Source organism: Jaculus jaculus, chromosome 8, assembly GCF_020740685.1.
Source record: "Jaculus jaculus isolate mJacJac1 chromosome 8, mJacJac1.mat.Y.cur, whole genome shotgun sequence".
NCBI classification, from domain to species: Eukaryota; Metazoa; Chordata; class Mammalia; order Rodentia; family Dipodidae; genus Jaculus; species Jaculus jaculus.
In genome coordinates, this window is record NC_059109.1 from 42,380,305 (window position 1) to 42,396,814 (window position 16,510).

General features: G+C 44.1%; 1 pseudogene; it reads left to right on the forward strand.

Annotated features, from left to right (window-relative positions):
* The first annotated feature begins 10,150 nt into the window (after positions 1–10,150).
* On the forward strand, positions 10,151–12,594 carry LOC123462843 (annotated as a pseudogene).
* The last annotated feature ends 3,916 nt before the right edge of the window (positions 12,595–16,510 follow it).

The following is a 16,510-nucleotide window of genomic DNA, read 5'->3' on the forward strand; positions in this document are numbered from 1 at the left end:
ATCAGAGCAGTGGCCCAGCTTGCCTATCTGAGCCCACAGCACAGCAAAGAGGGACCCAAGCAGGAGTGCAGCATAACTGAGACCAAAATCATCCCAAGAGGTAACTGGGATCACACCAGGTCAGTACCCACCAAATAGGCCTGGTGTATAGGCTTGAATTGGAAGTGCTAATTGCACCTTCCACGTCAGGGTAAATTATATGTTAAATCTGATGGATGGTCAGATTTGCCATTCTTTTTTTTGTTGTTGTTGTTGTTTGTTTTGTTTTTCGAGGTAGGGTTTCATTCTGGCCCAGGCTGACCTGAAATTAACTATGTAGTAAGGTGGCCTTGAACTCATGGCAATCCTCCTACTCCTTCCTCCCAAGTGCTGGTATTAAAGGCATGAGCCACCATGCCCAGCATAGATTTGCCAGTCTTAAATAAGCTATATTTTGGGCTTGTCATTTGTTGCTTCCTGATTTATAGTGCCTTTGTTTCCTCTTCTGTCATTACTTAAGGAAGGGTCTCACTTGGTCACAAGCTGACTTGGAACCCTCTGCAGACCAGAAATCTTAGCCCCCTAGTTGACAGCATTAAGGGCGTGGGGCAACACACATACTTAGGGATTGTGACCTAGTTAGAGGATCTGGTTGTCATAATACCCACCCCTGCATAAATACTCTGCTGTTTTTCATTGAATGTGTACATTGTTTAGTTAAATTTTAGAATCTGTATTTTGTTCCATCAAGCCTACTTGAATACTCTCAAACCCAACACCTAGGGTCACTTTTGTGGTTACTCTGAGAGTCTTAAGAGCCATACCTAGACCTTAAGATCCTACCCTGAAGATACATAGCATCAGATTGATTGATACATCTAATAATAGTGCAGATAATTAGAAAATCCAAGCATTAAATTAATCCAAGATGCAAAAATCACTACACTGTAATACAAGAAACATAAAAAAATCAAGACACTGTAAATCCACCAAAAAGTATGAATGCATCAGGAATGACCTCCAGTGAGACTGATTTAGAGGAAATGTCTGAGGAAGATTTCAAAAGAATGATTATAAATATGTTCAAAGAAATCAAAGAGGAAATCAAAGGAATCAAAGAAGACACAGGAAACCAATTTAATGAAATAATGAGGTCTATCCAAGATATAAATAAGGGAATAGAAATAATAAAAAAAAACCACAGTCAGAAGTACTAGCAAGAACACAGTCAGTGAAATAAAAAAAATTCTGTAGAAAATCTCACCAGTGGAATGGATGAAAGAGAGGACAGAATATCTAAACTAGGAGACCAGGTGGCAGATCTAATATAGTCCAACAAAGAGAAAGACAAACTAATAGGAAAGCATGAATGGAAATTTCAAGATATTCAGGACACTGAAAATATCAAAAATAAGAATTCAGGGTATAGTAGAAGAAGAATTTCACTCCAAAGGTATAGTACGCATTTTCAACAAAATCATAGAAGAAAACTTCCCTAAAATTGGGAAAGAGATGCCAATGCAGATGCAGGAAGTCTTTAGAACACCAAACAGACAAACCCTGAAAGAACTTCTCCTCGCCACATTATAATTAAACTACCAAACATACAAACCAAAGAAAGTATATTGAAAGCAGTTAGAGGGGGCTGGAGAGATGGCTTAGCAGTTAAGTGCTTGCCTGTGAAGCCTAAGGACGCTGGTTCGAGGCTCGATTCCCCAGGACCTACATTAGCCAGATGCACAAGTGGGCGCACGTGTCTGGAGTTCATTTGCAGTGGCTGGAAGCCCTGGCGCGCCCATTCTCTCTCTCTCTGCCTCTTTCTCTCTCTGTTGCTCTCAAATAAATAAATAAAAATAAACAAACAAACAAAAAAAGAAAGCAGTTAGAAAAATCAAGTTACATACAAAAGCAAGCCCATCAGGATCACAGCAGATTACTCAACACAAACTTTAAAAGCCAGAAGGGCTTCGAATGATATATTCCAAGTTTTGAATGATAACAACTGTTAACCAAGGTCACTTTCTCCTGCAAAGCTATCCACTCAAATAGACAGAGAAATAAGGACATTCCACAACAAAAGCAGGCTAAAGGAGTATTTAAAGACAAAACCAGCTCTACAGACAATATGTGACAGGATCAACCATGTTGAAGAGAAAGAAAAGCACACATATAAGGAACCTGGAAAAAACAAAACATACTCAAATACTATTTAATACAAGAAAGCAGAGGCAAAACCAGAAGAGCTACAAAACAAGAGAAATGGTAAAAATAAATACATACCTTTCAATAATAACTCTTAATTTCAATGGCCTCAATGCTCCAACCAAAAGACATAGGTTTGCAGACTGGGTTATAAAGCAGGATCCTTCAATTTGTTGCCTCCAAGAAACTCACCTTTCTACAAAGGATGGACACTACCTTAGGGTGAAAGGTTGGAAAATGGTGTTGCAAGCAAATGGGCCTAGAAAATAAGCAGGGGTTGCTATCCTAATATCTGACAAGGTAGACTTCAGTCCAACCTTAGTTAGGAAAGATAAGGAAGGTCACTATATATTGATGAAAGGCACACTCCAACAGGAGGACATTACAATCCTAAACATACATGCACCTAACATGGGGGCTTCCAACTTCATCAAACAAATGCTATTAGAAATAAGGTCACAGATAACACCAAACACAGTTGTAGTGGGTGACTTCAATATCCCACTCTCATCAATTGACAGGTCATCCCAGCAAAAAATAAACAGAGATGCATCTGGATTAAATGAGGTTATAGAACAAATGGACCTAACAGATATATACAGGACATTTCATCCAAATACTGCAGAAATGTACATTCTTTTCAGCAGCACATGGAACATTCTCTAAAATAGACCATATATTAGGACACAAAGCAAATCTTAACAAATACAGGAAAGTTGAAATAATTCCTTGCACGCTATCTGATCACAATGGGATCCAACTACAAGTCGATAGCAAGAAAAGCTATAGAGCATACACAAAATCATGGAAACTAAACAATACACTACTAAATGATGAAGAAATCAAGAAGGAAATAAAAAATTTCATAGAATCAAATGATAATGAGAACACAACATACCAAAACCTTTGGGACACAATGAAGGCAGGCCTAAGAGGGAAATTTATAGCTTTAAGTGCCTATATTAAGAAATAGAGCTGGGCGTGGTGGCGCACGCCTTTAATCCCAGCACTCGGGAGGCAGAAGTAGGAAGATCACTGTGAGTTCAAGGCCACCCTGAGACTATATAGTGAATTCCAGGTCAGCCGAGCAAGAGTGAGACCCCTACCTGGGGTGGGGGGAGAATAAGAAAAAGAAAAAGAAAAGGAAGAGGAAAAAGATATTAGAAAGGTTGCAAATAAACAACTTAATGCTTCACCTTGATGGGTCTCAAAGCGCCATCCTCCATGGGGGGGGGTTTGCATAACAAGAGAGGCATCGAGAGACCTTTGCATTGGAATGTAAGATTGTTAAAGCTGCCAATAAAATGGTGGAGAGGGAGGCCTGGGGTGGGCATATGGCTTTGGCTATGTCCACGAAGTCATGGACTCCCCCCAAAGGGGCTCCCTTTTCTGACTTAAGTGGTGCTGGCGGGGTCTGTGCTTCCTCGGTTTCTTCTGTCTCTAATCTTTCAACATCAGGCGGGCCATCTCTTTTGTGGGTGGGGTGGAATCAGACATTTTGAGACCCAGATGGGCCTGGGCTGGTCCTGTGGGAAGACACTGAAAGGCAGGATAGAGAATTTTCAAGTAAACTTAGTGAAGAAACAGCTGGTTGCTACAGCTAGGGGACAGCCTGAACTGTATATTCAGGAGTAAATCAAAAATAGGCTATAAGACAGGCTGCGGATGGCACAAGATATGGGTTGGTTGGGTCAACCTAAACTTTATGTCCTGGGAAGAAGATAAACAAAAATACAGTTTTGAGAAAAACCAAAATAATAAAATAGTTTCCCAAGACAGCCTGACCAAGGACTTAAACTCTGGTTATGCACAAATAAGATATGTAGACATAACTGTACAAGGTTGGCAAATACCCTTGTGAAACCCCTCCCCTTTCCCTTGCTTGCTAAAAACCCTATAAAAAGAAACACCCAATAGGGCTCAGGGTTGACTCCTCTGTCTCCTGCATGAGATACGAGTCGACCCCAGAGCTCTGGTTTCCCAAATAAAGCCTCATGTTTTTGCAGCAAGTTGGGTCTCCCGTGTGTCTTTGGGTGCGTGCTTTCTCGAGACTTGAGTGAAGGTCTCCCTCTGGGGGTCTTTCAACACAAGCAAATCCCCTTCCCGTGGTGAGGAGGGGATCTGGTCCCTTCTGTGTTCCATCTAATGGATCTTGCCATCACACCAGAATGGGAGGGGCAGGCTCTAGTGTATGCCAGTGGAGGGGGATGGGGGGGGTATTGGGAGTTTTTGTATATATTGAAAATGTTTAAAGTAGTCAGGGCCATGGCTAGCTGAAGGTTGGGTGGATAGGTATTGGGCTGTTGTTTTTTAAGTTGGGCTTTTAAGGTTTGGTGTGTCCTTTCTATTATACCTTAGCCCTGTGGATTGTGTGGCATTCCCGTATGATGAGTGATTTTCCATTGCCTGCAAAAGGCTTTGAATGAGGAACTGACAAAAGCCAGGCCATGGGCTGGAGAGATGGCTTAGCAGTTAAGTGCTTGCCTGTGAAGCCTAAGGACCCCGGTTCGAGGCTCGGTTCCCCAGGTCCCACGTTAGCCAGATGCACAAGGGGGCGCACGTGTCTGGAGTTCGTTTGCAGAGGCTGGAAGCCCTGGTGTGCCCATTCTCTCTCTCTCCCTTTATCTGTCTTTCTCTCTGTGTCTGTTGCTCTCAAAAAAAAAAAAAAAAAAAAAAAAAAAAAAAGCCAGGCCATTATCAGTTTTCATTCGATGGGGGACACCCGTGATGTCAAAGATAGACAGCATATGATGTATGAGTTTGTTTTTGAGCTTTCTCCTATTTGTGCTATGGCCCATATATAATGGGAGTAAGTATCCACTGTCACAAAGACACATTTCTGATGGCCGAATTGGGGACTATAGGTGACGTCAATCTGCCAAAGGGCATTGGCCTTGAGGCCTCGGGGGTTAGTGCCCATCATCTGAAGGGAAGGTGTTATTAGTGAGGAACAGGACTGGCATTTAAAATTTTTAAAAAATTTTTCAAGGTAGGGTCTCACTCTAGCTCAGGCTGACCCAGAATTCACTGTGTAGTCTCAGGGTGGCCTCAAACTCATGGCAATCCTACTATCTCTGCCACCTGAGTGCTGGGATTAAAGGTGTGTGCCACCACACCAGGCCAACATGTTTTTTTTTTTTTTAAATTTAATTTAATTTAATTTTTTTTTAATTTTTTTTTTAATTTATTTGAGAGCAACAGACACAGAGAGAAAGACAGATAGAGGAAGAGAGAGAGAATGGGCGCGCCAGGGCTTCCAGCCTCTGCAAACGAACTCCAGACGCGTGCGCCCCCTTGTGCATCTGGCTAACGTGGGACCTGGGGAACCGAGCCTCGAACTGTGGTCCTTAGGCTTCACAGGCAAGCGCTTAACCGCTAAGCCATCTCTCCAGCCCCAACATGTTTTTAATATACATTGGAATTGAGTTTTGGGAATCAGAGGGAAGCATGATTGTAATCCCTTAAGGTTTACATGGGTGTTAGCATGAATTTTTTTTTTTGCTTCCTCAAAGCTGGCCAGGAAGATGTCCGTTGGGTCTCAATAGGAGGCTGCCTGGTCTGCTAATGCATTTCCCTCAGTGAGGGGGCCAGGTAAGGAGCTGTGAGACCTTATGTGTTGCACAAACAGGGGGGCCCTTATTTTGCAAATGAAGTTGGTGACTTTTATCAATAGTGGTGAAAAAGGGTTTTCAGCTAGTCGGATATGGACATGTGAAGGAGCAAGCCAGGGGAGTAAGTTAAGATCATAGTTGCTATATGAAAAGAGGCTAAAGGGGTCTTCTTCCTCAAGGAGCGCCAGATAGACGGCATATAGTTCCTTATATTGTGGAGATCTGTCAGGAAGTTCCTTAAAAATAATGATGGGAGGTTGATTCCCTGAGTTGTAAAGAACTATGGCTACTCCCCTTTCCCCCCCATCTGTAAAAATGGGTGGGGGGAGGCCTCTGGGGAATTGTTTTTTCTATTTTTTTTTTTTTTAAAGAGGCAGGGTGGGAGCCATTTTAAAAGGGGTATAGCAGGAAACCATTTTCATTAGGGTAGTGATTGTCAATTTGACCGGGGAAGCCTATTAGGCTGATGGCAAATCAGGAGTAGTCCCTGAATAGCCATTGTATATTGGCAAGGGAGAAGGGAGTTATGATAGTGTCGGATTCTTTGCCCAAGGTTTGGAAAGCCCAGTCTCACCCAGTTTTGATCATGGCTGCAAGGGCATCAATCTCTGTTAATATGTGCAGGGCACCGCCAATGGAAGTGTGGAGCCACTCCAGGACTCCTTGGGATTGGTATAGTGCTCCCATGATGGTTGGGGAGGAGTTAAACATCATAAGCTGAATTGGCTTGTCTGGCGAGTACCAGGCAACTGCCATATCAGAAAACATGTTATTAATCTTGGTTAATGTCTGCTTTGCCTCTTGGCTTAGGAGGTAGGAGGGGGGGATCGATCTTTGTCACCTTTCAATACATCAAATAAGGGTTGTAAATCACTAATGGGGACAGGGAGCCATGGCTGCAGCCAATTGAGGTTCCCCAGAAAGCTCTGAAGTGAGGTCAATGTGAGCTTCTGGGGAAAGGAGTGTATGGGCTTAAGAGGCTTGGCAGCGGTGAGGGAGAGTTCTGTCCCCAGGAAAGTTATAGGTGGGATAAGTTGGACTTTATTTGGGGCAATTTTGAAGCCTGCCTCAGTGAGGGGAGGTATTAATTGATCCCTTAGCTTGGCGGGTGAGGTGGAGGAGTCTTTCCATACTAGGATGTCATCCATGTAATGACAGATATTAAGGCCTTGATCTGAATGTGACCTTAATGCCATAGCAACTGCTTCTTGGCATATAGTAGGTATAGATAGGAGTATATGGCTATGCCTTGGGGCAGAACCATCCACGCAAAGCGTTTGGCAGGTCCTGCACTATTGATAGAGGGGACCGAGAGCGCAAAGTATTGTCAAACTCAGGGGTGCACGGGTATAGAAAAGAAACCATCCTTAATATCAATAGCAAGGAGAGGGGTGTTGCCTGCAATGGTCAACACAAGGGGCAGTCCCCTCTGAGGTGCTCTCCAAATGAGCATGGCTTTATTGATGGTCCTAAGATCTTGCAGTAGCCTGCACCCTCCTGAACCCTTTTAAATTATAAACACAGGAGTGTTCCATGGGCTCCGCGAGGGGCGGGTGTGATTAAGTTGGAATTGTTCTGATTCAAGATTTCAAGTTTCTCCCTTGGCAGAGGCCTCTGTTCAACCCAAGTTGGCTCATCAGAGAGCCATTCTAGGCAGGGAGTTTCATACTTAACAGTGGCCTTTAGGATTGGGGGTCACACTGGTGAAGGTACCTCTCATACATAGCCTTCTATCTCTAAATTACTAGCAATAATTACATCTAGGGCCTCAAGGATGTTTCTCCCTAGCAGGTTAGTTGTTACACTCGCCACTAGGGGTCAGATGAGGCCTGTAATTCCATCTGGGTCCCTCCACTTAAAGGCTTCTTTGGCAACATGCTTGCAAAGGACTGCCTACAGCCATTAATTGGGGCCCGGGGATTAGTTCCCAGTATTGGGGAGCTTCAGATCACTTCAGGTTTGTCTTATCTGTCCCAGTATCAATCAGACATTTGAAAATTTTTCCTCTAACCTCTAAGGCCAGCTTTGGGTGGCCCCCTCTAGGATGCTTGTTACCCATTATATTTTATGGGTTTTCCCTCTTAGTGGTGGGGCTGAGGGTTGCCCCTTTTAAAGGCTCTAGGGGCTTGCCATCTTTGTCATAAGTAGCATGGCAGTATTTTTTTTTCCAATGATACCTCTTGCAACATCTAGGGCAAAACTGTTTTTGGAAGGTGGGGGGGGGGGTCGCCTTTAGCAGCCTGATGTTGGGACATTTCCCTCTCCAATGTCCTTCTCTGCAATTGAAGCATTTGCCTGTGGGTTTTAATGCCACTGCAAAGGCCTGTGCTAGAGAGGCAGCCTTATATGAGGCAGTCTCGATATCCTGAGTGGCGACTATCCATTTATCATAATGCTCATCCTTGAGGCCTTGGCAAGCTAGCCTACGTTCTGAAGTCATACCTTCCCAAATAATGCTTTTGAGAAGGAAGTGTCTGGCTGTTGGGTCGGGGACTTTTCTCTCTAACTTGGTTTTTGTCCTTCATATGAAATCAGAGAGGGTCTCCTCTGGCTTCTGACGAAGAGACAGTAAGGGAGAGGTACTATCCTGTGCTAGAGGGAGGAGGTTATTCCATCCCATGCCTGGAGGGCACAGAGACAAACTTGGTCATAGAATCCTGGGGTCTGTTGGGTCTGTTGAAGGTCTGTGGAGAAATTTCCCTGTCCAAATAATCGATCAAACCCCCAGGGAATATTTTGATGATCTTGGTTTCTTCTTATTTGTTGGTGGCCTTCATCTCTATAGAGGGTTTCCCATTGAAGGAACATGGGACTAGGCAGCGAGGACCAGCAAATGTCACACCAGTCCTGGGGGTTATTAATGGAACCCTGAAGGCTCAGGAGGAGGGACTTAGTCCATGGTGCATGGATCCCATCCTCCATAGTGGCCTTTCTGAGCTCTCTAAGATCACTGGCTTGATAGGGGTACCAATCTAGGGGCTGAGCCTGAGTTGGATGAACATTAACAGGAAAGGCTCTTACTTCCTGATGGAATGTGTTTTTATCTTGGGCCTCACATAGTTGTTGCATGATTGTAAGTGGGGGAGCCTATGGAGGGGGTTCCTGGCTAGGGGAGGTTATCATGTTGGGGTTCTTTTGGCCAGTGTAGCATGAGTCCTGAGGGGGGAATCCTGGGTTGGGAGGTGGGTATGGTGGAAAAGGTAGATAAAGTGGGGTGGGTGTAGGGGAGTTTGGGTTATTTTTTGTCCAAACTTCTATTGCTTTCTCAAGGGAACTGAGATCTGCCACTGGCCGGTCCTCGGGGCTCTCTTCATTGGAGTCATTATCTAATTTTTGCGTGGAGATGGCCTTAGGGGGGCTAATACATTGCCTAACAGCTGCTATGATTGGAAGAAAGCAGAGGGGTGTGGTTTCCTTCCTGAACCTCACATCTCCTGGCTAAATAAGCTGTGCAGGTCCAGTGTCTGGGTCATAAGGATCCCCAGAAATCATCCAGGGGGCAATCTGAAGGACTTCTTCCCAGAAGGATATGGTCTCTCTCTCTCTCTGGGAGAGCTTAATTCTCCTAACTTTCAGAAGAGCCCTTAATCCACAAATCTGCGATTCCTTTTGGTGGGAGGCAATATTACTCATGAAAGAAAAGAGTAGAAATGCCAAGACTAGAGGGCAATGTTCTTGATGGCTGAGTAGCACAGTAGGGGATATTCCCCAGTGGTCCAGACACAAGCCTGTCTGCAAGTTTAAGAGACCGGTGACCTGCCCTACAGGCTTTTAAGAGGTCAATGCGTTACCGGATTTTTGTGTGGGAGAGAAATAGATAAAAGGTCTTTGCTAGTGCCCAATGGGCTGTTGGGATCCAGGCAGAGGACAGCTGGCCTTTAGTCAATGCCAAAGAGTGGCCTCGGCCAAGAGACATCAGTTGCCAGTTTGTTGTGACCAGTCCCTCACAATGGCACAAACTGAACATGAAGGAAGAAAAAGAGAAATCTGCCAGCCCTCCAAAATGTCGAGGCAAGGCCACAGGGGGCCGCTGTCCTCCCAGATGCTGATGGTTCCTCTGGGGGAGCATTAACTTACCTTCTGCATGGTCTCACCTATGTTGGGTGCCAGCTATGGTTCCTGGGGTCCCTGGGCGGCAGTTCTCTGGAGACTTGCAGGCAACTTACAGAGCGGGGAGTCTTGAGTGGCCATGAGTCCAAAGAAAGAACCATTTTCAGGAGGCAGTCTCAGTGAACAGCTTGTTTATTTGTCCGGGAAATGGATTTATAAGCAGTTGTGGGAGAGCAGGAAAAGCCCTGGGTCTTAAGGGGATTGGATGTACAAGGTTGCCTGCTGATGCCTCATCAGCATATGGGGACATGCATTCCAGCAGGTAAGCAATGACAGGGAAAAGGTATAGTGTATGGGTCACAAGGGGGATGGGCTGTGCAAAGGTTGCTGACTGGTACCATACAAGGAGTTTCCTTGGCAACTGGCCAAAGGTCACAGGGCTATTAGTGAAGTTTTAAGTCTTGTCAGATGTAGGGGGAGGGAGAGGCCTTACTCCAGCCAGCTTTGTGGGGGGGGGGGGCGAGATTTCAGGCTCACTGCAACCCTGTGAAGGGGGAGGAGCCTAACTCCTGCTGGTCTTGGGACCAAGGTTCCAGGGCTCAGGCTGCTGCAAACTTTTTATAGCCTGATAGTTTATGCCTGCTTTAACCCAGGGCCCTGTCTGTGCCTGAAAGCTAGAGGCCCTGATGCACCCATTCTCTCTCTCTCTCTCTCTCTCTGCCTCTTTCTGTCTGTCACTCTCCAATAAGTAAATAAAAAAATGAGAAGTAATAGTCTAACATGTTTGATGGATGCAACTTTTTTCAAAGAAATGATAGTAATTATTTATTTTAATTGTATTCATTTATGAGAAAGAGAGAAACAGAAAGGATTAATGGCCATGCCTGGGCCTCCGGCCACTGCAAACAAACTCCAGATGCATGTGCCACTGTGTGCAGCTGGCTTATGTGGGTACTGGGGAATCAAACCTGGGTCCTTAGGCTTTGCAGGCAAGTGCCTTAACCACTAAGCTATCTCTGCAGTGATCCAACTCCCCCAATGAGGCTCCACCTCTAAAGGCTTCACTATCTGGAAACTAAGTAGGGAGCTGAATCACAAACACTTGAGGTTATGGGGAGCATTATACATTCAAACTACCACCAAGGACGTGAATTCTTCTTAATAGATGTGGTGTGGCATTTTTCCTTAGGTATCATATGAACATCCATCCCATTGCCATTTTGGAGTGGAAACTACCCTGGCCAGGTAACCACAGCAACTAGTTAAACAGAACAATACTGTGATAGCTAGGTCATGATGCTGGAGTAAGTGACACTCCCTTGTAGACTTTGATCATCACTTCCTTCCATCTCCCACCCCAGCCGCAAGTGTTCTTGGGAGGTGCTAAAGTATAGAAGTCAAAGGCTATCACAAGGTGAACTCCACTGGTAACTTCTAGGCCGGGACTTTGTGATGACATGGTTGTTTGGGTCACCGTGCTTCTTTAAATAATCCCTGACTCTGCTCCTTAAGTAAGCTCATTAAACTAAATGGTTTTCCAAACTGGGCTTTGGTTGGGACTGTTACCTTGGTCTGTCACTGGTGTCCCGTCTAGGGTAAGTAGATGTTTGTTCTCATCTCCTCAGGAAGAGTTAAAGCAGCACCGGTAGAAAGGTTTACAGAGGACAGCTCATTGCCTCAGACAATCTGAGGAACTTCTCACATTCCCAAGATGCTATGGTTTTTGTACCTTTTGTTTCCTTAAATTCTGCTGTTTTTTTTTTAAATTTTTTTTTTAAATTTATTTGAGAGCGACAGACACAGAGAGAAAGACAGAGGGAGAGAGAGAGAATGGGCGCACCAGGGCTTCAAGCCTCTGCAAACGAACTCCAGACGCGTGCGCCCCCTTGTGTATCTGGCTAATGTGGGACCTGGGGAACTGAGCCTCGAACCGGGGTTCTTAGGCTTCACAGGCAAGCACTTAACCGCTAAGCCATCTCTCCAGACCCAAATTCTGCTGTTTTTTTTTTTTTAAATTATTTATTTGACACAGAGGGAGGGAGAGAGAGGGGGGGTAATGAATGGGCATGTCAGGGCCTTTAGCCACTGCAAACAAATTGCAGACGCATATGCCACCTTTGCGCATCTGGCTTGCGTGGGCCCTAGGGTACTGAAACTGGGTTCTTTGGCTTTGCAGGCAAGTGCCTTAACTGCTAAGCCATCCTTCCAGCTCCTAGGCTGGTTTTAATAATCATTGTCAGGTACCAGGAGCGTAGAAATTTAATCCAACTATGATGTTTAAAGGATGAGTCTTTAGATTAATAATTAAGATTAGATAAGCTTGGGGGTGAGTTTCCCATTGGCATGCTGTGGGCTTGTGTTTGCTTCTCAGGTAAGGCGTGGCTAAAAGCTTATGGAGTAAATGGAAAAGGAAGATGAGTGCGGAAAAGAGAAAAAAGAATGCTCCAAAGGAGCTCAACAGACTGACAGATATTCTAAAGTCGCCAGTGATGCTTTCATGAAAGATGTTCAAGAGATAGCTACTGTGGTAGCTCCCAAACAGTGCCAGGAGAAAAGCCACTGTGTGATGGAAGAGGAAAATGTTGACATGAAAATGGACCCTGAGATTAAGAGAAACCAAAAGACTCTTGTAGACCAGAATGGACAGTACCCAGTGTGGATGAACCAGGGGCAGAGGTAAAAGCTGAAGGCCAAGCAAGCAAAAGGAAGGGAGAAAAGCAAGGGAAAGACAGTGAAGGGTCTGGCCTGGTAGACACCTCACATATAAGAGTGCCAGGCCCAGTAGACACTTCACCCATGAAGGTTCCAGACCTGGTAGTGCCTCACATGCGAGAATGCCAAACCAGACCAGACAGTGTTTGATTTAATGTGTAAGCCAACTTCAACTTCACCTCTCAGAAAGTGGGAGCTATTTGTTTCCATATTTTAATCTGAACTTTTTTTCAGTAATGCAAAACCTCCAATTTGTTTTGGAAACTCAAGTTATGTTGATATTTTAATTGGCTCCTCTCGAATATCCAAGTATTAACAGATACCATGATTTTGTCAAATATTACATGGTTGTAATTATTTGATCTTATAACTTGGCAGTAACAACAAATAAGTGATATGCTGACAAAATTTAAACATGAAGCTATTAGATAGAAATTTGGATCTTACAAACTGTTTATTTAGAGCTTTTATTCTATATGATTCTTTTTTTTTCTCTGTATGATTCTTAATAAAAGATATTTTGTATGTAAAAAAAGATTAGATAAGCTAATCTTTCTTTGGCTGGAGCCCCATAAGAACAGGATAAACTAGAGTGCCCAGACAGACACCTGGTACCTACCATGTACTGCACTGGGACCATGCCAAAAATATTCACCATCACTGGATGTGAGTCCTTGAACCTATAGACCTGTATACTGTACACTACAGCAATTTCTTTCTTTAGTTACCTAGCCTCAAGTATTTTGTTGCAGTGATGAAAAAATCAATAACGTGATCCCCAAACTAAAGTTCTGACCTGGGCATGGTGGTGCACGCCTTTAATCCTAGCACTCAGGAGGCAGAGATAGGAGGATTGCTGAGTGTTTGAGACCACCCTGAGACTATATAGTAAATACCAGGTCAGCCTGGGCTAGAGTGTGACCCTACCTCAAAAATAAATAAATAAATAAATTTCTGTCTCCTAGTGAACCAGAGTCTGCCTTAGTCTGGACAGCTGGCCTGAGCTAAAGGCACTATCTGTAGTCAGCCGTCCCAGCAGCCTTCCTGTATAAACCCCAAACTTCTTGCCTTCCCTCCTTGCACCCCCCCTCCATTCCCTTTTCACCACCTTCTGCCTTCTCTGCTCATGGTACTTAGTTTCATTTTGGTGGAAGGCGGGAAGGGCGTGGAGGAGATGGAGGACTGGTGTGGGCTGCCTTGCAGTTTACCATAGTTGAAATGAATTCTGATGTTAATTCCCCCACCCCTTTTGAGTAATGCCCCTTCCTAATTTTTTAATTTTTTTAAAAATTTATTTGAGAGCGACAGAGACAGAGAGAAAGACAGATAGAGGGAAAGAGAGAGAGAATGGGCGCGCCAGGGCTTCCAGTCTCTGCAAACGAACTCCAGACGCGTGCGCCCCCTTGTGCATCTGGCTAACATGGAACCTGGGGAACCGAGCCTCGAACCGGGGTCCTTAGGCTTCACAGGCAAGCGCTTAACTGCTAAGCCATCTCTCCAGCCCGTAATGCCCCTTCCTGTACTCCTTTGGCTTCATAGAATGCAGGCAACAATGATGAAATAGATCAATATGTAATTGCTCTCACAATTCAAAGGTTAAGTGACATAAGGCCCTCTCCATATACTTGGAAACAGGAAAATTTTGATGCCGGTTCCTCCTAGGTGCACGTGCAGCACTATGTCCATGACTACATTTCTGTACATATGGAATTCATGGATGAGGGCAATTGAACAAGGTATTCCCAAGCTGCATCTTAGAAAACCTGGGCTTGCGGGTTTCAGGTAACTCTCCTAGTCAAAGTGTACAATTCCTTCCTCTGTATAGAGCTTCCTAGTTTACAAAGTATCTTCATATGCAGTCTCATTTGAAATTATCTTAGCTCTGAGAATAACAAGGTAGATTTTATTCCAATATTACAAATGAACATGTCCCATCAGGACCTAGTTTTAATGACAAGCAGTCAGAAGTACAACTTTGGTGACCTGATTCCTATCATTATAAGAGATGTCAAGAAGGAATGGCACCTACAATAGGCTGGATTCTGCTACACAAAACCACCTTACTATCTCAGTGGCTTAAAACAGCAGAGATCAGTTTCTTACTGAAATAAATCCAAAACAGGTGGGTTGACTTTTGAAGGCAACTTCACTCCACTCACTCATTCAGCAAGGCAGTGATTCACCTATTCCTTCTTGTAGCTGCTTCATGGCTTCCAAGGTTTTGATGATTAATCTAGATTGTCAGCTTTAATGGATTGAGAAACACTTAGGAGATAAGGCATACTGTTGTATAAAAGATTTGAATAAACAGTTGGGAGATGGTGGACCTCTGGAGGTGAGGCCTGGTTGGAGAAAGTAGGTCACTGGGGGTGTGTCCTTGATGGAAGTACCTTACTCTGGCCTCTACCTGTTGCTGCCCTCTCTGCTTGCTGTCCGCTGTGATATGAGCTGGGTACCCTCCTTGCCATGATGGGCTAATATCTCTGACACCATAATAAACTTTTTGTGGTAGTTTGATTCAGGTGTCCCCCATAAACTTAGGTGTTCTGAATGCTACATTCCCAGCTGACGGAGATTCGGGAATTAATGCCTCCTAGAGGCAGTGTATTGTTGGGGGTGGGCTTATGAGTATTTTAGCCAGTGTCCCCTTGCCAGTGTTTGGCACACTCTCCTATTCCTGTTGTCCATCTTATTTTTTTTTTCACAATCAGAAGATTTTATTATATACATACTTATAGAGAGCACAGAGAAATGGGTCTAATATTTCTAATTCATTGTACTGATTACAGGAAAATACAAATGCTCACGAGCACTTCACAGAAATTGTACTGTGTTTTGGGCCAACAAGTGGTGTGACACACCTATAATTCAAGCACTTGGGAGGCTGAAGAGACTCATAAGTTTGAGACCAGCCTATGCAACAGACTGATATCCTGCCTCAAAAAGAAAAAGGAATGTTTTTCTTAACTTATCTAAATATTTGGGGTATATTTCCAAATACCTTAACCGCAAGTCCAAAGGAACAGTAGCCAACAGCAAACTACAATGGAACTATCAATTTGGGGTATTTTAATTTTGTTAGTTTCTGTGTAGCTCAGGCTGGTCTTAAACCTTGTGATCCTCCTGCCTCGGCTTCTCAACTGCTAGAATTACAGGTGAGTACCACTGTACTCCACCACTCTGGAATATCTTGTTTCCTCAGAGAACCCCTACCCTGATGTCTGCCATGAGGTGAACACAAGCCATAACCCTTTTATACCCTTACTTCTCTCACAGCTGAGGTCCGGCTGTACCAGTCCTTGTGCTCTTCAATAAGTTCAAATACAGTGGCATCAAGATCTAACTGAACTGAGAAGTTGGTTTTCAAATCATGAACCCATGTGAGGAGAATTTTGACAGTAAGATTGACAAAAGTTTCTAGAAATGAAAAAAATCATGTGAAATGAGTTGTGAACAAAACCTTATTCGTTCTCCCAACAGTTTTCTGCCAGAGCCAAGGGATGTTGTCCATCTTATGTTGGCCAGGGGGTGATGCCCACCCTCTGCTCATGTCATCGTTTCCTCCTGCCATCCTGGAGCTTCCCCCTTGAGTCTGTAAGCGAAAATAAACCTTTTCTTCCCACAAGCTGCTCTTGGTTGGGTGATTTCTGCAAGCAAGGTGAACCTGACTGCAACACTTTTCCTCTTTTAAGTTGTTTCTTTCATATATTTTAACCTTTTTTGTTTTTATTTTTTAAGTATTTTATTTTAATTTATTTATTTGACAGTGAAAGAGGGAGGGGGAGAGAGAGAGAATGGGCACACCAGGGCCTCCAGCCACTGCAAACGAACTCCAGATGTGTGTGCCCCTTGTGCATCTGGCTAACGTGGGTCCTGGGGAATTAAACCTGGGTCCTTTGGCTCTGCAGGCAAATGCCTTAACTGCTAAGCCATCCTTCCAGCCCTCTTTCATATAT